This window comes from Pleurodeles waltl, chromosome 5 (assembly GCF_031143425.1).
Source record: "Pleurodeles waltl isolate 20211129_DDA chromosome 5, aPleWal1.hap1.20221129, whole genome shotgun sequence".
NCBI lineage: Eukaryota > Metazoa > Chordata > Amphibia > Caudata > Salamandridae > Pleurodeles > Pleurodeles waltl.
Window position 1 is genome coordinate 590,796,233 of NC_090444.1, and position 25,220 is coordinate 590,821,452.

Consider the following 25,220-nt stretch of genomic DNA (forward strand, 5'->3'; position numbering starts at 1 on the left):
AATGCACTTCTGTCCTCTTCCCGTGCTCTCATACAAATTGCTGCCTACCGCCAACGCCTTGCGTTACTTTACACCACATCTACAAGGCCATGAAAAGCTACGCAAGAGGCTTTGAGTGGCCTTGTAGGGATAGGTCTGCAATATGCGCTACCAGTGTGGCACAAAAAGTGACCCCCCCGGCGGAGCACAGGGCTTGTAAATATGCCCTTGAGTGTCCAGATTCTCTACATGAATAACATATGAAAACACATAGAGACACATTCAAAATATATAAAACAAAGTATGGTTCTCTCCTCTCCAAAACATTCATAGCTTCAGTAATAAATGGGCAAGGCGGAACACACACGGACTCCTAAAAATACATTAAAATGATCTAACCATCACCAGAACAGGGGGTCCATCTATACATATGTCTCTAAATAAATCACACCGTATTTAGAGATATCTTTATTTAAAGAAAGGTTCAGAAAGTAGTGTAAGCAAGTAAAATAATTGTATTTATAAGTGATGCACTAGTAAGATTTTTCTTAAAGTTTACTAATGGGCATCTCCAGTGGTGTGTTTATCGACCCGTTTACAAGCAGGGTCGGACTGGGAAAGTAAAACAGAAAATAGGCTCAGAGACCAATGTAAAAGTGGCCCATATTAGCGAAGCAGATAGATAAAAAAGTGGCCTACATTTACATATCCGGACAGTGTTGAACTTGTGAAGGTATCCTGTATAGTTGATATGCAATGTTTGGGAGACTGCATGCATTTGTGCGTGATGCATGCAATGTTGGTGGCTATATCAAGCAAATCAACATCAAAAACTGGCCTTCCAGACCTTTAATCAGTCCCACAAACAGCCAAAACAACTGCCCACACACAGACCTGACAGACGAGCCTTTTGGGCACTGCCCGATTGCCTTATAGGCCACTCAGACCCTATCTAAAAGCATATGCGGGACATTGTTGTCAAAACCTTGTTCTTCTCATGCAGGTCTACACACTTCCTTCATGAAACGTCAGGACAGAGAAGAAAACCCGAGTGCGAGGCTAATACGGGAATGGTAAAGAAAAAAAGAGATTCTCCTTCCAGCAATTAGTTGTTTGGAAAATGTGGGCTGGCTTAGCATTATTAATGGTGTAAGCAAAGCTCTTTGAATATTAGTCGAGGGACTGCACCTGTACTGTCAAAAAGTAGTGCTCACAATAAGAAATGAAAATGCAGCACATATGAACCTTAAACACATCAAGCCATTCAGGATTTACATTACCAATATGGAAAGCAAATAGTCTGTGACTAGCTCTTTGGCATACCGGGGGTATTGCCAAACAACCAAATGAAAGCAATCTACAGCACCAGTTCAAATAAGTGTACAATAAGGGAAACAGCAACAACAGCACAAACAAATCTTAAAGACCAAGAGAAATGGAGGCCTAGGAAACTATAGAAGGATAACACAGGGTTCAGGACCCAATGCTGGGTGCAAACTGAAGAGTAAGCAATGGAGTCATAAAAACTGCTGTTACCATCTGCCTAAGCGCCTTGTAGTTCTTTACACAACTTTGTCTAGATTGACCTGGAATTTTATTTTCACCATTAATGTCCATATGGATGCTGGTGTGGCAAAGCAATAGTGATCTGAAAGTATTTGCCCGGCATGTATGTAGTTTCCACTGTCTCGTCCTCCTTCTCCTCCATGTATGATGCAATTTAGATCTCTTTTAGGCTACTGCAGCTGGCGACTTGACAGTGTAGTGGTCAAAGAAGCCCCATGCAAATGTGTTGCACAGCCTCCCAGATGTACCCTTTTTATGTGTTAACAAATATTTATTAAATACATTTACATATTTATCTACATGCATGAGTTAACCACATAAGATCTAATCAGAACTGCTACAGAAATTAATGGGAAACAACTCTAATTATTCTAGCGTTCAAAAGGGGTAGTGGAAGGAAGGAGAATATACTTTTATGTGTGAGAAAAGCACACATCATTTGGAGGTGTATCAAATTACCTCAAACTAAACTGGCAAATTGCCCTCGATATGTATAATAATCAAATGTAGGAATATGGAAGTAACTCTCATACAGTTAGGTACCTATTCGCAAACTGCATTTTGTGGTGCGTTATTAGTACTCAGTAGTGCTACCAACATACTATAAAATGCTGTTCACAAACCTACGTGCGAAGGTCTATGCCTCTCCTATCTTTTATGTGCAGATAATTTTGTCCCTACTGTGGAAATCTCTTCAAATGTAGGCAGACATTTCTTGTGATAAATGTGCAAGGGAATGAAGAATGGCAAGAAAATGGGAAATATTTAATTCTAAAGGAGAGAGGGATTTTGGGAGGAGAAAGGAGAGTTTAAGGGAGGATTACAAAGGGGTTTAGGGGGAGACACACATCCTCCCAGAAAAAAGGTAGCCCCTTTCTTTTCACAGCCTGAACTTTTACAGTTACTAAAACCAAAAGTACCCAAAACAATTGTAATTATACTCCACCACTAGACACATAAGGTCATATTTACACGGTTACCTTGGGAGACGAGAATCAAGTAGTAAACCTCTATGTTCAGGTAAGCTGACCAAGGTGGGAGAGATGCCTTTGGAAGCATTATTCAATTTGTCACAAATGGATGAGTAGGATGGAACCTGTAGAATGCAGAGATGAAATTCATATTTTGGTGGATCATATTTGAACAAGAAGGTGACTAATAATATACTAGATTGTTGAGAAAAAAAGCACCAGACACTGAGGGCCTCATTACGAGTCTGGCAGTCACTAGACCACCAGACTCGCAGATGGCAGTCGCACCGTCACCAATGTGGCAGTCCGAGCGCCTCATCACAACCCTGGTGGTTGGCTGCCAAGGAACTGCCAGCTCCACCAAGATCAGAGATCCCAGCAGTTTGGAGGTGGTGGCGGTCTTAATCCACCAGGGCAGCGCTACAAGCATTGCTGCTCTGGGGATTATGACCCCTTTCTCCACCAGTGGTTTCATGCGATACCACCGCCATGAAAAGGATGGCAGAGAATTGGTGCAGGAGCAGTGCAGGGGCACCCCTGGCAAGCACCCACGCAATGTTCACTGTTTGCTTTGCAGAAAGTAAGCATTGCGAGGGTGCTGGTGCACACTGTGCTCTACACCATTGCTGCTTGCTCGATTACGAGCCGGAGACAATGCTGAAGGCTGTTTTCCGCTAGACCAGGGGGCAGAAACTCAGGTTTCCACTTGCTGACCTAGCAGGAAACTCCTAATGGGGCGGGCGGGGAGGTAGCCTGTGTGGTAACAATCTCCCTGTCAGAAGTTCGAAACTGTCCGCCAAACTCATAATGAGCCCCTATATGTTACTAAGGGGAACACCGTCTTGTAGAACAGGACTTTGTCAAATGCTAATATCATTGTCCGATTGAATGTACCGTAGTAGCCCTATACCAAAGTGATCAAAATTAAATCCTTTACAACTCCATAATGTAGAGTTGTACGCAGTGGCGTAACACAATTTGAGGGGTCCCCTCTGCAAAGCAGATGGAAGGGCCCCCTACAAACTCACTCAGGATCTCCCAGGCCAGGGTACTGTGCTTAGGGCCCCCCCTGGAGCTCAGCCCCCCCCCAGCACGGCAGGGGCTGTGGGGACATTTGCTATGCTACGCAACTGGTTGTACAAGGATATTTGGAGAACTTCTTTAGAACAAATTAGGATTGCCACCACTGAAGGAAATATGAACAATTCAGACATGTACCCCATCAAAGACATATATAGATATTTGAAAGTGTAGAACATGTACAGTTAGTTTACCTAAAAACAAACAATTCGTTATTTTAAATTACAAAACATTACCAGGTTGGGAGTAATAAAGGTTTATGATGGTTGATGATGGTTGTGAGATGTTGAAACCATTGACATAAATGTTTTGACATCTAAGAATGTGGTCATACCATATAGTACTTTGCACATTAGACTGTTAGAAACCAGTCTATTGTGAGGCCTGTTTCAACTATTGTTTATGGTTATATTGTCCCTTATTCAGTTTGCACTTAATTCCTCCTTATTAAATCTTTCAAGTTATTGATCCTGTTTAATATTACTTGTCAATGATTGTACTGAGACCACGTTGTAGCTCTTCCATCTGTAGGGCCAAAAACGAGTCTGTGGATAGGAAAATTGTACACGAGTAGGATAAAATAAATTGCACTGTGTACTGATCTTCGTAAAAGCATAAGGTATCTCAGTACTCTTTATGTGGCCTTTATTTTGTTTTTTGTTGGTGTATATCAGGATCATACCACAGGTTTGCACCTCAGGTTGTGGTGTCAAAGAAACCCTGTGTTAATTTTAAGAGTTCTGATGAACAAAGTTTCTCAAAAGAATTATATTTTGAAATGCTTAATAGACGGGTCCATAGAATTTTTAAAATTGTATGTGTCTATAATTATGGTGCTATAAATGAAGCACCGTTTCTCAAGCATCTGCAGTGCAAAATGTGGAATACAATGAATAAATAGTCCCCAATAGAATAGACAAACATATGATTAAAAACAGAAGAGGATGACAGATGGCAACTTTGTTACATATGTTTCAAAAATATGTTTTCAAACTACTAAAATATTTTACAGGATAGAAGGCATGAATCTTTTCAAAATGCACGAAGGAAAAATATAACTCTTTCACTGAGCATGTGAACATAAGCTATTATGCCAGATACAACATGCTGACCAATTTTTGCATCCCGTAATTTTTTTAATAATATCACACAGGTTGGAAGAAGGAATAATATATTTTATTCATTATCAGAGGCAATTGTATTAAATACAAAGTCAAGGGCAAACAACAATTAGGAGGTCATTACATATCTGGCAGTCACTCTGGTGCACCAGACTTGCAGATGGCAGTCGGAATGCCACCAATGCGGCGGTCCAAGTGCCACTTTCAATCCCTGGCGGTCGGGCCACCAGGGAACCACCAGCTCCTGGAGGTAGGTGGCAATTCTAATCTGCCAGGGCAGCGCTGTCCTGGGGAATACGACCCCTTTCTCTGCCAGCGGTTTCATGGCAGTACCACCGCCATGAAAATACTGATGGAGAATGGGTGCAGGGAACTACAGGGGGGCCCCTTCACTGCCCATGCAAATGGCATGGCAGTGAAGGCCCCCCCCGGCCAGCTCTATCGCAATGTTCACTCACTGCTTTGCAAACAATGAACACTGCAATGGTGCTAGTGCACCATGCGGGCTACAGCATTGCTGGCGGCTCTATTACGAGCTGGTGACAATGTTGTAGCCTGTTTCCAGCTAGTCTGGCGGGCGGGATCCGAGGTTTCCAACTGCCAACCTAGCGGGAAACTCTTAATGTGGCCGGCGGGGAGGTAGCCCGTGTGGCGGCAACCTCCCTGAACTCATAATGACTCCATTAGTCTAAAAAAATATTAAACCAATATGGTTTCAATGTGAATTCATTGCTTATGGAATAGTATCACACATAGGACTGAAAATAAACAAGCTAATTCCTCGAATGTTTACAACTCAGATTGGGTCCTACACAGGCAATAGCCAACATAACACTGAATTAACTTAAGTGTTGTCTGTTTGGAAGAATTTCATTTTCTCGGCTCCTGCTTTCACAGAGCCCTCTGTAATTTTGTATTCCTCTCATTTTTATAGCTGAACAACGCATACCTTTAGGGAAATTACTGCTCAAGTATTTAGAATTAGGAAATTTATAGATTTAAGAATTAAGACAGAAGTAAATCTAAAATAATTTAACATAAAACTTGACATAATGCACAATTAATAATTTTAAATGCTATTTAAAAATATATATGAAATATATACTAATTTAAGAACGCACACACTTACATATATATACATGTTTATATTGCCAAGTTCTTCAAAACACCAAAAGTAAGGATGAAGTGACCCACCTATTTCTTTGCACCTTAGTTTAATAGCACAGCAGCAGTATTTAATTATTATTTTTAACAATTTGATATTCATTTCAACCATTATCATTTACTAGGAGATGCATGTACATAGATGAATGAAAGGCAAAAGGATATTGTGATTGCTCTCGTCACACTTGCAGTATGTTGTTTATGTCCTTTAACCAATATATTGACAGCCTGCAGTGGTAACACTCATCTTGACAAAGACTACTGTGTAGCCAAAATGCATTGTGCTGCTGTTTTCCCCTTAAACTAAAGTTCATCCTTACTGGTGGTGTATTGGAGAGCTTGGTAAGATGAGATGGAGGGCATGCCATCACTTGCACCCACGTCGATTGTCGGGAAGCGTCTTGCTCAGTACGAACAGTGGTTGCATGTATATATATATATATATATATATATATATATATATATACAAAATGTAACACTATCAATAAAAATATATATTTTAATTAATAATACATTTTGGAAACTTTTTTTAATTTATTACTATAGAAAACATACATATGTATTTCTATATTTAAATGTAACAGAAAAATAATAAAACGCATGTACAAAGCATTCAAATAAATTTTGAAATTAATTACATATGAAAAACTATAAAACTGAAAAATTATGTATTAGCAATATTACAAAAATGGTAAAAAATATTTATACATAAATAAATATTATAGAATTAAACAAACACAAAACAATACTATATGTATATATATTTCAGATTTTTTTTTAAAAAGTATTTAAATAAAAAAAAAAAAATACGCTCTTTCCGCTCCAGTCTGTGCAACAGTAAGAAAAGCGTTGGAATTTATAGGAGTAAAGTTTACTATTCCCACTCCAGTCTGTGCAACAGTAGAAAAAGTGTAGGACTTCAGAGGGGTAAACTTTACTGTTCCCACTCCAGTCTGTGCAATGGTAGGGGAAGTGTTGGAATTCAAAGGGGTTAGATTTACTATCCTCCCCAGGGTCTGCAGCAGTAAGAAAAGTGTTGAACTTCAAGAGGTTACATTTACTATTCCCATTCCAGTTTGTGAAACAGTATGGAAATAGTTGGGCTTCAGAGTGGTAAAATTTACTGTTCCCACTCCAGTCTGTGCAACAGTGGGGAAAGTGTTGGACTTCTGAGGGGGTTACATTTATCTCCAGCCTGTGCAACAGAAGGTAAAGCATTTAACTTTGGAGGGGTTAAAGTGACTATTTCCAATCCAGTCTGTGCAACAGTAGGGAAGTGTTAGACTTCTGAGAGGTTAAATGTACTATTCCCACTCCAGTCTGTGCAGCAATAGTGAAAGTGCTGGACTTCGGAAGGGTTACATTTATTTTTCCCACTCCAGTCTATGCAACAGTAGGAAAACAAACTTTGGAAGGGTGAAATTTATTATTCCCACTCCAGCCTGTACACCCGAGGGAAAACGTTGGACTTTATTCCAACTCCAGTTTGCAACAGTAGGGAAAGCATTGGAATTTGGAGGGGTTACATTTACTATTCCCACTCCAGTCTATGCAACAGTATGGGAAGCTTTGGACTTTGGAGACAATAAATTTACTATTCCTACTCCAGACTGTGCAGCAGGAGGGAAAGTACAGCACTTCAAACACATAACATATTTTAATAACCCTATTAGTTGGCCAAAAATACAAAACTCTAAATATAAAAATTATATATATAAAATTGAAAACAAGTAAACAATTAATATGATTATTAAAAATTGTAATACTCATTTATGGACTAATTTTTTTTATTAATTGATTGTTTACTTAAGTTCCCACAGTATTCTCCCACAAACCTAGCAGACCACACTTAAACTATACCTAAAATGCTAAAATAATAAGTCTAATACAACTAACATATTTAATAATCAAACAAATACGTAATAAATGAATACTATCTTCTTAATAATTAATATTTCTTATTACGTAAATAACTTTCCACCCTACACCCCTATAAACCCAACAACCTGTGCCTAATATATTACTTGAAAAATATAATTATTACACAATTTACTTAATTAACAAACAACTAAATAACTAATAATAAATTCATGATTCATTATTAATCAATTATTACTTAATTAACTTCCACCCTATACCCCTACAAACCCAACAACCTGCACCTAAAATATACCTTAAAAATATAATTATATGTTACATAATTAATAATCAATTAAGTAGTTAATAGTAAATTAATAATTCATTGTTATTAATGATGCCTAATTAACTTCCCAACCTAAACCCTTACGAACCTCACAACCCGCTGTGAGGCTATAAATTACTGTTATCAATAAAAATAAAAATTGAAAATCACCTAATAATACAAACTATATTTAAGAATAGTGTCAACAATTATACAAACTATATTTAGCATATAAAATTATTATATGATCTAAAACACATAAAGATATTTTAAAAACTATGGGCGCATATTTATGCTATGTTTGTGGCGAATTTGTGTCATTTTTTTTCACAAATTCAGCGCAAACTTAACTTCATATTTATATTTTGATGCTAGACACATCTAGCATCAAAATATTGGGGTTAGCACCATTTTTTGGATGCTTGTACCTAGCTTGTGTCAATGAGATGCAAGGTAGGCATTCCCATCTAAAAAATTGTGCTAACCCCATAGCCCCATATTTATCCACCTGTGCTTAAATGACATACGGATGGGAGGAGGGGCTAAATAATGGTGCAAAGCTTGCTTTGCACCATTATTTAATGGCTGGTCAGACCAGGCGTCAGAGGATCTGTGGACGCATTTCCATGGTTAAACACCATGGAATGGGCTCAAAGGTAGCCACCCCAAGCCCCAGGAACACCCTCACCCACACCAGAGGGACACCAGAGGGACACCAGAGGATGGGGGACCCCATCCCAGGTAAGCAGAGTAAGTATAGGTAAGCATTTAAACAAAAAATATGAGTGCGATTGGGGGCCCTGACATGGGCTCCCGCATGACACTGGGTGCAATGGCCATGACAAGGGGACCCTGGTCCCCGGTGCTGGCCATTGGGGTGGTGTGCATGACTCCTGTCTTGTACAAGACAGGAGTCATGTGGTATGGATGGTTTTGCGTCAGGAAATGACGCTAGGCTAGTATACAGCATTTCTTTTGCCTCTAACTAGCCTAGCGTAATTTTTTTTAGGCAAAACCCCCTTCACCCGTACCGCCACCCCCACCCGGCTAACGTAATTTTTTCCGATGCTAGCCCAAGCTTAGTGCCGGCTTGCGGCATTCTATTCATTTGGTGCCCGGCAGGCGCTTTGGAGTGATGGAAGCTGGCGCTACACTTTTAGCTGCAAAACTGTGTTTGTGCAGTTTAGGGGCAAAAAGTATAAATATGGGCCTCTATTTTTTTACAACTATGTTATTGAAAACAATATTAACAACACAGATATTCTTGAGCACATTATTACTTATCTAAAAAATGTATATTTTTCTCAATGATATTTCTGACTCATGATATTTTCGTATCACAATATTTTTTTCGAGTATTTCTGCAAATCAGTACTTAAAACTCAACATTTTGTCAAAACACCCATGCATTGAACTTGTCAGCAATTTATGCCACTTTATGGAAATAATAATTTGTAAGGAATTTAGTACAATTTTGTGCAAAGTTTGAGACAAAGATTCAAGGAATGGAAACATTACTCAAGCCTGAAGTGGGACACCTTGAGAGGTCTCAATTTGCTCCCAGATTCTTAGCCATGTTTGGGGCAAGGCAGATCTATTTCATTGCTACTATGCTTGTGTACTGTATCAGTCAGCATAATATGTAAAAGGGGAATCAACCTGTGCTAATAGGAAATCATTGTACTAGATTGATCCTACTGTTCCCATTTGCACCCTTAGCAAACAAAGACAACTTTCATATAAGTCTTACCAACCCAAAAGAGGAATCTACAATACTGAGTTCTATGTATAGGGGATTGTTACTTTTGAGAGTTAGTAGACGTAGAACAGTCTTAGCAGAGCCATTTGGGGCTTGGTGGGGAGGGGAAGGTCTCTACCAAACCATTGGTTTATCTATTTAATAAATTAATTAGTTAGAAATGGGGGAACCATCAGGCTTGCAATGGTGGAGCCTCATTTGGCTCCACCGTCAGAATCTCTTGACCCAGTGTCTGTTTGCTGGATCACAGTGGTGTATTGTCCACCCAGTACAGGGCAGAGACTCTGCCACTGTTTTTTTTCTGCCCAAGATAGTTAAGCAAGGCATGGAGAACCAGGCAGTGAAATACAGAAATATGACTTAGGGATAAGGTAAAACTTTCTGCACATCAGGGGCATTTTTTTTCTCGCTTTTAACAAACATATCCTTGCAGAAGAGAGTGGTGAGTGGACAGGATCGGCGTGGTTGCCAACTTGATATTTCGCTATGACAATGGTGTATTGATGGCATGAGTGGATGCTCTTTTGTCGCAGAGATCCCAATTGGATGGGGCTCTTTTGATAGAGCAATTTGCTCTCTGCGGGAGGTGGGAAGTGGAGGGCTTCCCTGAACCTGCAGCTTAATGGGCTGCCTGTCAAGGCCAAAATAATTCCTATAGTGTTTTTCCTTCCATTGGTGAGGTACTTTACTCTGACAATCGATGAGAACTGAATCTTAAAGTTACGATTTGCATCAGATACTTTTTTTCAAATGGTGTTAGTCAACAGTCACGCTTGAAATGAAAGGGCAAAGGTGAGCAGGATGTAGTGCCACATTTTGATTTTGAGTGTTCTCAGTAACTCCATCATGCAATGTTTTAATGTGATTAATGTGTTGTAAAAATAACTTCTAATACGCTAACTGATGATATAACAATTGACAACTTATAGTTTGTTTTAGGATATACTGATAAGTGGTATATGTTGATTAGCACTAAATGTTTTTTTTTAAACAATAATAATATAAATATTATAATGAAAACGTTCAAATTTAAATATTTTTATTGCGTAATGTTTATGTAAAATTGAAAAATGAAAATGTTCAAATTAAAATGTTTTAATTACATGTCATTATTGAAAATATTAAAATGTATATATTTAAAAGTTTTAATATTATGTTTTGGTTAATATTTTTAAGACTGATACACTAACTTCTTTTGACTTGATTTGAAGAATAGCTGCTGCGATCCACAGTAAAATATTAAAATATTAGTAAGAAATGTTGTTACGTAAACAGTTCCTAACCTTTGAGATCAGCCACTACAAAGGTTTACCTGACAAGGCTGTATAATTATAATACATAAAAGAAAATGTGGACATTAATGGTTATATTTTGGCAATAATCTTCTCTTTCAACAGTGGGCAACACTGAAGGCATCATTACTGCCAGTACCTCAAACATTGCATCCTACTGAAAAGGCAAACAAATTCTTGGACTAACTTTACAATATACTGAATGTGTGGACATCTTCTACCAATGAGGCTTATCATGCAACGTGCAAGACATTATTTAACATCTTTGGAGGTACTCTTCACTTTCACTTATTTTTGCATTAGTTATTCCAACATAGATATCTGGATTTTCTCAAATTGGCTTCAAGGGGTTACAGATTAGGTGATGTGTTTATTGTTTTCCTTCCTCATATTTATCTTTTTTTTATTTCAAGAAAGTTTTTGTAGAAGGGTCCGCTTTATAAATTACAACATTCCTGACATGAATGAATTACAACTTAATACTTGGTTAAGGCAAGTGAATTGCCTGTTAAAAGTCCTTAGGATGGAGCTGTGGGTGATAGGATGGGGTAGTCTGTTTGAATGCTTAGTGTGCCACTTGCCCCAGTCAGGTGATGTAAAACTGAGTTGTTTTTAGAGTTCTGTATTAGCTTTTATAAGGATGACCAGTTTTGCTCTATACTCTTTCAGAATCCTAGTTGCCCTCTCTGCAGTGTCATCCTTGGCTCGCTGCACATTTCGTCCCGTGTATTTCTTAATGCACGCTCGCACCTGTGTTTTTACAATTGTGATATTTACAAGTAGAACAAATACATTTTACATTCGCCATTATCAAATGCTGTTTTTATTTGTATCAGATAGATGTCAGCCCGTTACAGTCTTATCTAAATTCTGCAGTTAGATTCAGAGGTATCGGCAATATGTGTTGGTTTTGCCATATTTTTGTGTCTGTTTTTATTAAGTGGCAGCGACCCATTCAAGAAAGGGTGCAGCACTAAAGCATATATTGGACTCAAAGTAATTCACCTGCAGGTAATGTATGATTTTGACGCTTGACACCCAAATTGATTGCTAACTGTAGTGAAGTCACAGGTGGCAGAAACATGTGCTTTGTAGAAAAAGGTATTGAACTTTTGTGAGAAAGTTGCCTCTTTCTAGCATGGTTACCCCCATTTTTCTCCCGTTTGTCAGTGTGTTTGACTGTGTCTACTGGGATCCTGCTAACAAGGACCCCAGTAGTTATGCTGTCTCCCTATAAATTTGGCTGTTGGATACTGTTAATACAATATTCCACTCATAATTGGCATACTTGTGCCCCCTTGTAAGTCCCTAGTATATGGTACCTAGGTACCCATGGAATCGGAGTTCCAGGGGATCCCTATGGGCAGTAGTATTTCTTTTGCCACCCATAGGGAGCCCATACAAAGGCTTCTACAGGACTGCCATTGAAGCCTGAGTGAAATAGTGCATGCGCCCTTTCACTGCCATTTACACTGCACCAGGTCACTCATAAGTCATCCATATGTCAGGCCTTCCAACCCGAAGGCTAGGTGCAGAGTACCTGTGTCATCATCCAGGACCATTTTCCCGAACCTCAGGAGTGTGGAGACGCCATTTTACGCGTGCACTGGACATAGGTCACTACCTATGTACAGCTTCGCAACAGTAACTCCGAATATGGGCATGTTTGGTATCAAACATATTGGAATCATACCCCAAGACTTTTGCAAGCGTATGCTGTATGATTCCATGCACTCTGGGGGCTTCTTAGTGGACCCTCATTACAGCCTTCTGAGGTTTTCCAGGCAGCCCCAGCTGCTGCCACCTCACAGGCTGGTTTTTGCCATCCTGTTGCTCATGCAGCTCGAGCCCAGAAAGGCAGAACAAATAATTTCCTTTGGGAGAGGGGTGTCACATCCTCTCCCTTTGGAAATAGGTGTTACAGGCATGGGAGGCCTCACAGAGCCTCTGGAAATGCTTTGAAGGGCATAGATGGACCCCTCCTTGCATAGTCCAGTCTACACCAGTTCAGGAACCAGCTGTCCCTCCTCTGGCGCGAAACTGAACAAAGGAAAGGGAAGTGACCACTCCCCTGTCCATCACCACCCCAGGGGTGTTGCTCAGAGCTCCTCCAGAGTGTCCCTGGGTTTGGCCATCCTGGATTCCAAGTTGGCAGGGCACTCTGGGAGCATCTGAGTGGCCAGTGCCAGCAGGTGATGTCAGAGCCCTCCCCTGATAGGTGCTTACCTGTGTAGCTGACCAGTCCCCCTTTCAGGGCTATTTAGGGTCTCTCTCTTGGGTGGTTCTTAAGATTCGGATTGCAACACTCCAGCAGGAATCCTCTGCATCCTTTACATCATCTTCTTACCAAATAAACTGCATCTGGACCCTCCAGGAACTCTACAAACTGCAACAAAGAAGCAAAGATGACGTCTGCAAATTTGTATCTTCAGCTGCTGCTAGCAGCTGGAACTGTTTCCAGGTCGTGCATTCTCTGATGACTGCCTGTCTTCAGCCTGCACCAGAAGAATGAAGGAATCTCCCTTGAGGTGAAGGAGTCACTTTCCTGCTTCAGCAGGCACCCCTCTGCAGCAATGACCGGTAGCATGGGTCCCCTCTCGTGAAGAAGTGCCTGGATCCAGCATCACAGGTGGTGGACTGAAGTGGTCCCAACAGTCCTGACGTCCTACTGTCAAACTTTGGTGGAGGTAAGAGCTTGCCTTTTCACACAAAACAGTACCCCCATGTGCCACATGTTTTGCAGTTGCCAAGGCTTGTTGCCATCCTTCCATGAAGTTCTTCAAGCACTGTCCAGCTCTGGCCCCCAGCACTCTTTCCTGCAATGCACAACTTCTGAGTGGTTCTCCTTTTTTTTGGGATCCCTTTGTGTAGTGCTGCAAGGGCCTCCTTGTGCACCTTCTATGTCCCCATGCTGTGGGACTCTTGTTCACACTGCCTGGCCTTCTGTTAGCTCTCTGAATGGCTGGGAGCCCCCCAAAACTACCCCTCCTGGATAGAGTTGATCTGGTCCTTCCTGGTCCTTGGCAGCGCTATTTTTTGCTAATCGCAAGTGTTGCGTTTACCAAGGTTTGTTCCAGGAATCTAGCAACACAAACTAGACTGCAATCATCTATCCGGCATGAGACATCATCTGCACAAACCAAGAACCCGCATCCATCTTCTTAGGTGCAGTACTGACTGTCTCTCCACCAGTGGTTCTTCTTTTGCACCTTCATCTGGGCTAGCAGGGGCTCCTCTTCTTCCTGGACTCTTCTGTGCTTCTTGGGCTTGGTCCCCTTCTCTCACAGGTCTTCAGGTCCAGGAATCCACTGTCATTGTCTTTCAGTCTCTTCTGGTTCTTGCATTATCTTCTTTTTTATTTTCTTGTGTGTTATAGGAAAGGTCCTGTGATGTACTCCTACTTTCCTGGGCTCTGGGGTTCTATTACTTACCTTTGGTGTTTTCTAATACACCCAGCGTCCCTCTACACACTACACTTGCCTAGGTGGGAAACTGACATTCGCATTCCACTTTTTTAGTATATGGTTTGTGTTCCCCCAAGCCCATTTCTAACTATTGTGATTTTCACTATTTGCAATGTTTTTAAACTGTTTTCTTACCTGTTTTTGGATACTAGTGTATATATTGTGTATTTTACTTACCTCTTAAGGGAATATAGTCTCAGTGGTATTTTTGGCAAGCGTGTCACCAAAATAAAGTACCTTTATGTTTGTACCACTGAATATTTTCTTTCATTTGTGTACAGTCTGTATGACTGTAGTGATATTCCATGAGCTTTGCATGTTTCCTAGTTAGGCCTTGGCTGCTCATTCACACTACCATTAGAGAGCCTGGCTTCTAGACACTGCCTACATTTTACTAATAAGGATAACTGGACCTGGTATAAGGTGAAAGTACCTGTGGTACCCACTACAAACCAGGCCAGCCCCCTACAACCTTTAACTGGTAGCTGTGAACAAAAGCATAGGCACTGATTTTATTGTCAATGATGACAATGATGACACAATTATTCTCTTCTGAAATGAAAGTTAAGGAGAGTTGCTTACTGCTGTGTCTCATAGGTTAACATGGGGTCTGCCTTTAATAACTTTTAAGTGCAGTGTCCCTTTGGAAGCAGGTAGAGATGTGGAGTTTGGGGTCTCTGAACTCACAATTTAAAAAACATATGTTAGTAAAGTTGGGTTTTAGATTGCCAGTTTGAAAATGCCACTTTTAGAAAGAGAGCAGTTTCTTGCCTGAACCATTTTTTGACTCTGCCTGCTTGTGTATTCCTTGTCTGGGACTGTTTGTGAATCTCCACTAGACAGTGACACAAAGGGAGCTGGGATGTAGCCTGCATATCCTGATGGGCCATCTGGGCTAGAGAGGAGGTAGAAGTGGTCACTTACACCTGAAAGGGCTGTGCCTGCTCTCATACAACGCAGTCTCCAACCCCTTGGTGTGAGTCTGGAGCCAGACCTGGGTAAGGCAGGATCTTGTGAAAAACAGAGAGTTTCCTTTGAAGTGTGCCAACTTCAAAGGCAGAAAGGGATATAAGTAGTGGACCCAAACCTCCAGATGTTTAGACTACTTATGTAACCAAGAGGAACCTCTGCCAAGGAGAAGAGCTGAAGAGCTTGAGAGGAGTACTGCCCCCTTGCCTGTGACTGTGCTTTGCTGGGTTGGCCTGCAGTTGCTGCTTCTGCCTGAAAGAGGACAAAGACTGGACTTTGTGGTATATTCCTGCTTGTGAAGTGTCTCTAAGGTCTTGGGCTGAGCTTGCTTCCTATTTTGAAGTCTCATGGCCATCAAAGACTTCCTCTGCCAGCACCTGGACTCTCTGCTGAGACTCCTACCCTACCAAGTGGTGCCCTATCCATTCCCTGGGCCTTTAAAAGGTGAAGCTTGTGAAACCAAAGTGGAAATCCACGCACAGGAGCCATGCTGGGAAAATTTCGAAACATCACCTGCATAGCAGCTGGAGAAATGACACAACACCCACTTGCGGCTGCCGAAATTGATAGAAACTCCATGCAGCATGGATTCTCATCCTTGTGCGGGTGGATTTCACACGCATCATCGCTGGGTGTCAAAATCAATAAGAATCTGCCCGGATCTGAGGTGCCCGTCCGGAAATCAACGAATCGCTCTCTTGTAGGTGAGAAAAACAGCGCACTGCCTACCCAACCGGAGAAGAAATGACGCACAGCCTCACTTGCAAGTAAGGAATCGATGCGTCTGTGACTTTTCCGACGCATGCTCACCCATGTGGCTTTATTTTTTATGCAAACCAGGTACTTTGTGTAACATCAATGCATCTATTTTAAAAATTCATATCTTGACTTGTTTATGTTGGATTTTTGTCATTTTAGTCTTGCTTGATTTAGAAAAATATTTGCTATTTTTCTAAACTGGTGTGGTGTCCATTTTGTAGTGTTTTCACTGTATTGCTGTGTGTTTGGTACAATTACTTTACATATTGCCTTTGAGATAAGCCTGACTGCTTGTGCCTAGCTGCCAAGGGGGTAAGCTGGGGTTATCTTAAGGGAGTATCTCCCATCCCCTGACTAGAGTGAGTGTCGCTTCTTGGACAGAGTGCAAACTGACTGCCAACCAGAGACCTCATTTCTAACACATTTTAAATTAGTTTTCTTTGTAGTTTCAAGTCGCTTTAAAAAAATGCCCGACAATAATTCAGAGAAGAGTATTTTGCACTTTGTTTCAAACCATATGTATAAAAAATATTTTCCAGTAAAGTATAGGCTGTTTTCCTGAAGGCCTTTAGATGCATCATTTGCTTTCAGAAAGCAGGTCAAAGTTTAAGGGTTTCTGTTTACTTTAGTAATATTGTAATAATCCACTTGGATTTCCAGTGCTATCATAGTAAAACAGAAAAAACAGAATTTTGAATAATGTGTGGCTGATAATGATCAAGTAATTATGAGCATGTATAAAATGTAAATTATCAATGAATATATATCACTAACATGTTTTTATGCATTGTTGTCTTCCAAGTGACATCATAGACAGTGGGAGTAATAAAGAAGAGGAATGAAGAGGAAGAATGGGATATAGGGCCTAATTACGAGTCTGGCGGTCACTAGACTGCCAGACTTGTGGTGGCAGTCTGGACTGCCGCAGCTGTGGTGGTCCGACCTCCACATTACGACCTTGGTGGTCCAACTGCTAAGGTACCGCCATCTCCACTGGTATCAGTGACCCCGACGGGCTGACGGTGGGTGCAGGTTATAATCGCACTGTTGATTACAACCTTGTTATCTGCCAGCCTTTTCATGGCAGTTTCACCACCATGAGAAAAGGCTGCCGGAGAACAGGTGCATGGGGCCCACAGGAGGGCCCCTGCACTGTCCATGCCCATGACATGGGCAGTGCAAGGGTACCCCTGCCTAGCACCCTCGTAATGTGCATTGTCTGCTGTGCAGACGGTGTACATTACGATTACGAGGGTTCCAGGGTCCCCTGCGAGCAGCAGCATTGCCATCGGCTCAATTACAAGCCGGCAACAATGCTGCCTCCACTTTCCTGCTCGGCTGACCCGCGGAAACCTTGGTTTCCGCCGGTCAGCCCAGTGGGAAATTCATAATGGGACTGGCGGGGAGGTTTGGCTAACAGGTGTACCCATCCACCAAACTCATAATCAAGGCCTAAGATCAAGTTATCCATGGTTTAATTTGTAACCCTGAAGTACAAAATCGTGGGCTATTGGTAACCATTTACAATGTTATGTCCTTATATCATGGATTAAATGACTGGTGAGCTGATTCACGGATAAGGTAAATAGAGGGGTAAGTAGTATATGGGTGCCACATTGAGGGCATATTTACAAGAAAGTGGTGCATCAGTCCTGATGTGTCCCTTTTCTTGTGTCGTCCCTGCCCCACCTAAGGACACCATGGTTGTGCGGTATTTACAATACGGTGCACTACGGCGGTCATTAGAACAATAGCGTCAACATTTGTAACGCTATTATGGTGCTTTGCTGAACTAGCGTCAACATTTTTTACGCTAGTGCAGCAAAGCACAGGGAGGCCCATTGATCAAAAAAGATGCATCATTTAAACAGCTGCTCTAAGCAGACATTGTAAATGACGGTAAAAATGGTACAGTGAAATGTTGTAAATTTCACTGCACCATTTTTTTGGGCCTCCCTGCATGGGACCCCGCCCCCTCCCTTGCATAGATTATGCCTGGCGCAGGCATAATGTGGAGCAAGGGTTCACAAAGTGGCGCAACGCACTTACTAAATAAGGCGCAGGACAAAGGCTTCTTTAATGTTGCCTCAGCATAAAAACAAATGATGCTAGGGTGGCGCAAGGTGGCACTAGGGGCTTGTAAATATGCCCCTAAATGTGCACCTGAGCTCCAGAGTAAATCTTCGAGCCTCACTATCATTACACTAACTTGGAAATCAAACATGCTGCGTACTATCACCCTCCCCGCTTTTATCTTTCTTTCTTCCCCCTTCCCATATATATATTTTTTTTAAACTGGAAACCGGGCATTAGGCTGTTCCTCCACTCCTTAGCTTCTCCTCCTTCCCAGAGATTATTAATGCATTTTCTGGTGTCCTAACACATACTCACACATCCCTCAGTTTATTCCTTCCCTATCTAAACATGTCACTTCTGCTCTCTCTCACACAGAGGATTGTGCCAGTACAATGTTTAGAAGACAATTTTACAGAGAGCCACTGACAACCACAGGGAGACTGGTGCTGTCTGCAGTGGGTTTGAATGGACAAATGACATGCAGATGAGATGAAGGTGGTGTGCCACATCTTCATCCACTGTCCCCCAGCCTCCCTATGTAGAGACCCAAGAGAGGGATAAAAAAAGCAGGACGATGCCCGGCTGAACACTGCCTTTCCAACACTTCTACAAGTCTATGGAGGCCCTCAGGAAGTGGTGGATTATCACTGTCATTCACACTACTTCCCTCAGGTCTCTAGACCTCAAATGAGAAGTGGAAGAATATGGAAAAAGCTCCTTCCCAACGTGATGTCACAGAATTCAAAACCAAGTTTAATTGTTCATAGCCGTGATAAGCAGAAGAGAGTGAGGGTTGTCACTGTGTAACATCACTCTTTTTAGGTAAAGTAGACCCATGTGAAATGACGGAAGTGGATGCTTTCTCACACTGGCAAGTCTTGTCTGCAATGAGGTTACATCAAGGTGGGGAACAACATCAATTTTGAATACCTGGTTAGGAATAAGAACCTTAAATGGAAGATGTGCACAAACAAAACATTGGTCATGTTTGATGTTGTGTCATGCGTTTTGTACTACTGAATATCGCACCCCTCCCAGAATGTGGTGGTACAGGAATAATGAGGGGCAAAATATTGAAACAAAAGTGCAGATAGGAAAGTATAGATTTACTTTTCCTAAGTCCACATCAATGTATCTTGAAGATATATGCACCACATAGAAACATAAATGTGGAATTAAGGATATGAAAATCTAGACTTACTTACCTGTCATTATTTTGTTTTCACAATTGTGTCCTTGATTTTGTGTTCCATAGTATTAAGGGTGCACACCATCAGGTTCATACTTCATTTACATACTTGTATGTACAGTGATGACCATTGGCTCTGATACAATGGCCACTGTAAAGAGAGCTTCCTCAGCCTAACATTAAATGCCAGAGTGAAGAAACAGCAGCAGAAAATTACAGTATATTTTTCTTTTCTGGGTTCTCGCTCGACAGCTTTGAAACATAAGCTATGCCTTTCATCATTGTCATTTTTCTAAGGTGAATGAATACAACACTCAGGAGATTTTTTAACAATACTTTTAATAGCACAGTGCTGACACATGTGTGATTTTTTTGGCACTTCCAGTCCTACAGCATAATTGAATTTATCTAACCATGGGCTAAATCCCTCAAAACTATCAAAAGACCATGCAAAAAGGTATTTGTGTGCATTGAGCTTGTTTTAGTGCTGACAGATGCTAGAATCTGCTATAGCATACCTGCAGTTCATACCACTTTTGTCCAAAAGTCCTTCAGCACCTGTGTATATCGATGGATAAATTTGTTTTCAGTCTAAATCACCTCAAGTTTAATGTTGCCACAGAAGTAAACTGACATATCAAGACTTCATAGTGCATGCAGGCTGCCAAGTTTTCTGGCTCATTAATCATTATAAATTCCAAATTGTTGCCAGCACTCCCTTGGTTTACGCACTTTCTTCTATCAGTAAGACATCTCAGACATGCACGCCCAGTCACACATCTGAGTTTAATATGTTGTTTTTTTTGTTCACCACTCCAACCCAGTTTACACCCAGACACATGTAAATCAGTTTCCCACGAACTGCCAGGCCAGGTCCTCCCTGGACCAGAAACAAGCATCTTGGGACTGTATTCAGGGAATCACCCCTCTTCAGCCAGGCTAGCTTGAATTCAGTGGCACAGTGAGCATGGGAGGCCCCAGCCTGAGTGAGTCCTGACCCTCCAAGTGGTGCCCTCCAGTCATGGACTCCTGGAAGTAGTGCTAAAGCTACCTCAATAACCCACATGCAAAACTTGGGATTTAAAAAATAGTGCATTGCCGGTCGGCCTGACTTCGCATAGTTCCCACTATGTTATTCTCTCCTACAGCAAATCTTGTTCAGCAGATCTTCGCAGAAGAGGTATCCTGCATAGTGGAGCCCTTGTTGGCTACAGCCTGCAGCTTCTTGCACTTGAGATTTTCGATTTCCTAAAAAGAGACTAAGGAGCATATTTACAAGCCCCTAGCACCACCTTGCGCCACTATAGCTTAATTTTCTTACGCTTAGCCAGTGCTAAGGTGGCTTTTCCCTCATGCTGTATTTACAAAGTTGTACAATACTTGCATTGCGGCACTTTGCAACCCCTTGCGCCACATAATGCTTGCGTCAGGCATAATGTATGCAAGGGGGGGTCTGAGAAAGGGAGGCCCGTAAAAATGGTGCAGTGAAATTTACAACATTTCACTGGGCTGCTTTTTTCCGTCATTTACAATGCCCGCTTAGAGCAGGCATTAAAATGACACACCCATTTTAATCATTGGGCCTTTCTGTGCTTTGCTGCACTAGTGTCAAATCGTTTGATGCTAGTGCAGCAAAGCACCACAATAGCATCAAAAATGTTGACGCTATTGTCCTAACGACCGCCATGGTGCGCCGTATTGTAAATACGATGCAACCATGCTGTCGTTAGGTGGGTCAGGGGCAACACAAGAAAAGTGGTGCATCAGGACCAATGAGCCAGTTTCTTGTAAATAAGCCTCTAAATCTGAATGTAGAAATTTTAACAACATCTTTGTCCAGTGGCTCCCTGACAACGACACCTCCTCCTTGGACGCCGCTCACTGCTTCGCCATGCACAACCCTTAATTCCAATTTTTTCTTCAACATCTCTTCTACTTCTGATAGTAAAAGGAATCTGGGTCCAATCCACTTTGTGTATCCAACCCGCCATCCTATTTGCCATGTTTGGCACATTGATCTTTTAGGTGCTATTTTACACTTAAAACTTTAAAAAGTAATTGCTCCAATTCTACTGATAGTTTTTTTGCCATTTTGTTGTCAAATATTTTATAACATATTCCTCTTTTTTCCTTTAAATTGGTGTGGGATTTGTCATGTGTTCTGTTCTGTTTTCATCTTATTTCTGTTTTTGTGCTGCATAAATAATTTACAAATTGCCGTTAAGTTAAGCCTGACTGCTTTTGTGCCAAGCTACCAGAGGGTTAAGCAAATGTTTATTTAGTGTCTTTTTGCGGCTCACACTGTTAAGGATTGTGGCTATTGCTTGAGAAGGGTCCACTACCCAATCAACCAACAACCCAATATCACAGGCCTTATTTAGAACTTGGCAAACAGACAACGCACCACAGAAGTGTCAGTTGTCCCATCCACTGAATTACTAGTGCTATTGCACTTGTGTTATTGTGAGTGTGGCAAGTTTGTGACAGAGCTCTCTGTCTCCTAAAGTTCAGATGAGGCCCCATATTCTGATCCTTGTCACAAAAGGCCCAGTGGAAGACCAGCAGATTGTCCCACCAGGACAGAGAGAGAGAAGGTTTAACAGGGAAGAGATATGTTCTCCCTATTATGTAATCAACAAAAACTAATGTGTATCTCACACTGAACAAATACTCCTAGCAGAGTCAAATTTCGTGAGTATCACTCTATTTGTCTAACAAAACAAAATGTCCTTTCCAGTGAATATAGGAGATACTCATGAAATCTGACTCTGCTGTAGGCATTTGTTGGGTACAGGATACCCATATTCTGATCTCCATCTTCCGAAGACTACATTCCTACCTACAATATATAGCACTGCCTTTGTAATATGAACTGGTTTACAGACCCCAGTGGGCTTCCGTTTACATTAGAGCTTTATATTGATTCTTGCACCTTTACATACATTTTAGCAATAAAGCAATCTGTCATAACAATTGCTGGATACATTCAATCTTTTCTATAGTTTTATGTACTAATAGATCCCTAACTCTACAGCCCCACAAGATAGGCTCCCTTGCCCTCTTCCTGTGCTCAGGCCCATGCCATGGTATAGCACTTTGTACTTGGAGAATCTGTTTCCATTCCTACATAGCTCCAGCTATGGGGTCCTCCAAGATGGCAAAGCCCAGGTCCTAACCAATCAGTTTGACAAGGACTTCAAAGCACCCTAAAGCCTTCCTCACATTTTGGAGACGGAAGAACCTCATAACAGTCTGGCCCACTGATCCTAAAGCACAGCGAGCTGCAACTAGAGTGTAAGAAATATAATATTACCACTGTTTACAAATGAAAGATGCATCGTTGAAGTTTAAAGCCAAGCAATTAAGTCAATCAGATGGAAGGGCACAAAGAGCTGTCAATGCCCTGCCCTCCATCTGCAGTTGCCCCCAAACTCTACTTGTTGTCCATATACAGACCCTGTTTTGACTGCCCCCTGAATTCAGAATCTGAACTGCAAAAACTCAACTGGAGTCCCCTGTCCGGACTAACCCATCCATCTCCAAAGTTTCAGACGCAGAAAAACCCACACAGTTCCCCATCAACTGCCTAAGGTTGAGCACAGACACTGCCATGAGAGAGGGAAGGGGTCCCCCTTTTATGTCAATCCTTGTGTCAAAACTGTTAGACCTGACAGCCTTTGGGTGGTCTTCCCTCCAATTTTTTGCCTTCCTCCTTGTTAGACCTGACAGCCTTAGGGTGGTCACCCCCAACTTTTTGCCTGCCTCTCTCCAATTTTTGACAAGGTTTTTTCTGGTTTTAGGACTCTGCGCACTTAACCACTTCTAACCAGTGCTAAAGTGCATATGCTTTCTACCTTAAAACTTGGTAACATTGGGCCATACCCAATTGGCATATTTGATCTACTGTAAGTCCCTAGTAAAGTGCACTACATGAGCCCAGGGCCTGTAGATTGTGTGCTACTAGTGACCTGCAGCACTGGTTGTGCCACCTACATAAGTAACCCCTTAACCACGTCTCAGGCGTGCCATTGCAAGGCCTGTGTGTGCAGTTTCACTGCCACTTCGATTTGGCATTTAAAAGTGCTTGCCAAGCCTTAAACTCCCCTTTTTCTACATATAAGTCCCCTAAGGTTGGAGGGCAGGGTGTTGTGTAGGTTAAAGGCAGGATATATATCTGTGTGCTTGATATGTCCTGGTAGTGAAAACTCCTAAATTCATTTTCCACTGCTGTGAGGCCTGCTCTTTTCAAATTCTAACATTAGAATTACCCTCATAAACTGTTTGAGTGGTAGATTCTGATTAGAAAGGGGTAAATAGGTCATGTTTAGTATTGCCAGAATGGTAATATAAAATCCTGCTGACTGGTGGTGTTGGATTTTTTTATTACTATTTTAGAAATGCTACTTTTATAAAGTGACCATTTATGTGCACTTAAATCCTTCTGTGCCTTACAGCCTGTCTCCAATCCATGTCTGGGCTGGGCTGGTTGACAACTCCCTTGTGCATTTCACTCAGACAGCCACAAACACAGGATGCTCAGTCACACTTGCACACATCTGTATACTGAATAGGTCTTCCTGAGCTGAAAGGGTGAAGGGCCTGACACTTACATTTCAAAGGACAGTGGCCTGCCCTCACACAAAGGACTGCCAAACCCCCTACTGGGACCCTGACCGACAGGGTTGTACTCAAAGGGAACCTTGTGCACTTCAAAACCACTCTTTGAACTCTCCCCCACTTCAATGGCACTTTTGGTTATATAAACTGGGTCCCTGACCCTACCAAACTAGACACTTTTTGGGGCAGACACTCTGCCCCAGAACCAGCAACCTGCCAAGAGAAGCTGCTTTGCTGATAAGGACTGCTGCCTTGGTGTTGCCCTGCTGCCTTGCTGGCCTCTGTCTCTGCTGGGAAGTGCTCTCCAAGGGCTTGGATTGACTTTACCTCCTGTTCATGAAGTCTCAGGGCCAAAAAGACTTCATCTCTGCAAGAAGTCTCCTTGTGTGGTGAAAATCGACACGTAGCCTGCCGGAATCTCTGCTAAACTGCTGCTCTACAAGGAACTGTTGACCTGTAGTACTGATATGCTGCCTGCTGCCCTCTTGCCTGGTAAAGGTGAACTGGACCTGCAACCTCCATCTTGAACCTATGACCCCTGAGAGATTCCAAGGGCTAGTATCCTGGCCTCCTGATTTGAGCCTCAGGGACATATAAGGCTCCCCACAGGTCCTAGACCCGTCTTCAACACACTCCCGACCCCCAAGAGGCACCTCTCAGGTCCTAGACCCTTGGAAGTGGTTTTTCGGGTCCTGTAATCAAGAATTTGGGCTCCTTGTGATCGCGATTGGTCCCGGAACTGCGCCTCTTGCCCGAAGAATCAGTGTGAGCTGCCACAAGTTTGTCTCTTCACACAGCAATTGTTGCTGCTCATGTTCACAAGGCTCTAGGCCACCCATCCAGGATACCCAGCCAACTCTTTGCGTCACGCTGACCACACCAGTGATGTTGTACTACCTTCAGCCTGAACTTTGGGATTTAACCTGATGTAGCCTGACCAGATATACCAGGTTGAAACTTTCTCCTTTTAAGCAATATATTGCATTTTAATCTGTAAAAGTTCATAACTCTGGTTCTACTTATTGGATTTTT

General features: G+C 41.8%; 1 protein-coding gene across 8 annotated transcripts in view; it reads left to right on the forward strand.

The window, feature by feature from the left end:
• The window catches only part of CHRM3 (cholinergic receptor muscarinic 3), a 3,010,830-nt gene that overhangs the window by 2,172,347 nt on the left and 813,263 nt on the right, over positions 1-25,220 (forward strand). For all 8 annotated transcript variants that reach the window (XM_069234407.1, XM_069234404.1, XM_069234410.1 and 5 more), the window contains one exon: positions 11,220-11,385. The gene's annotated coding sequence lies outside the window, so the exon portion shown is untranslated. The remainder of the gene's footprint in view (positions 1-11,219; positions 11,386-25,220) is intronic.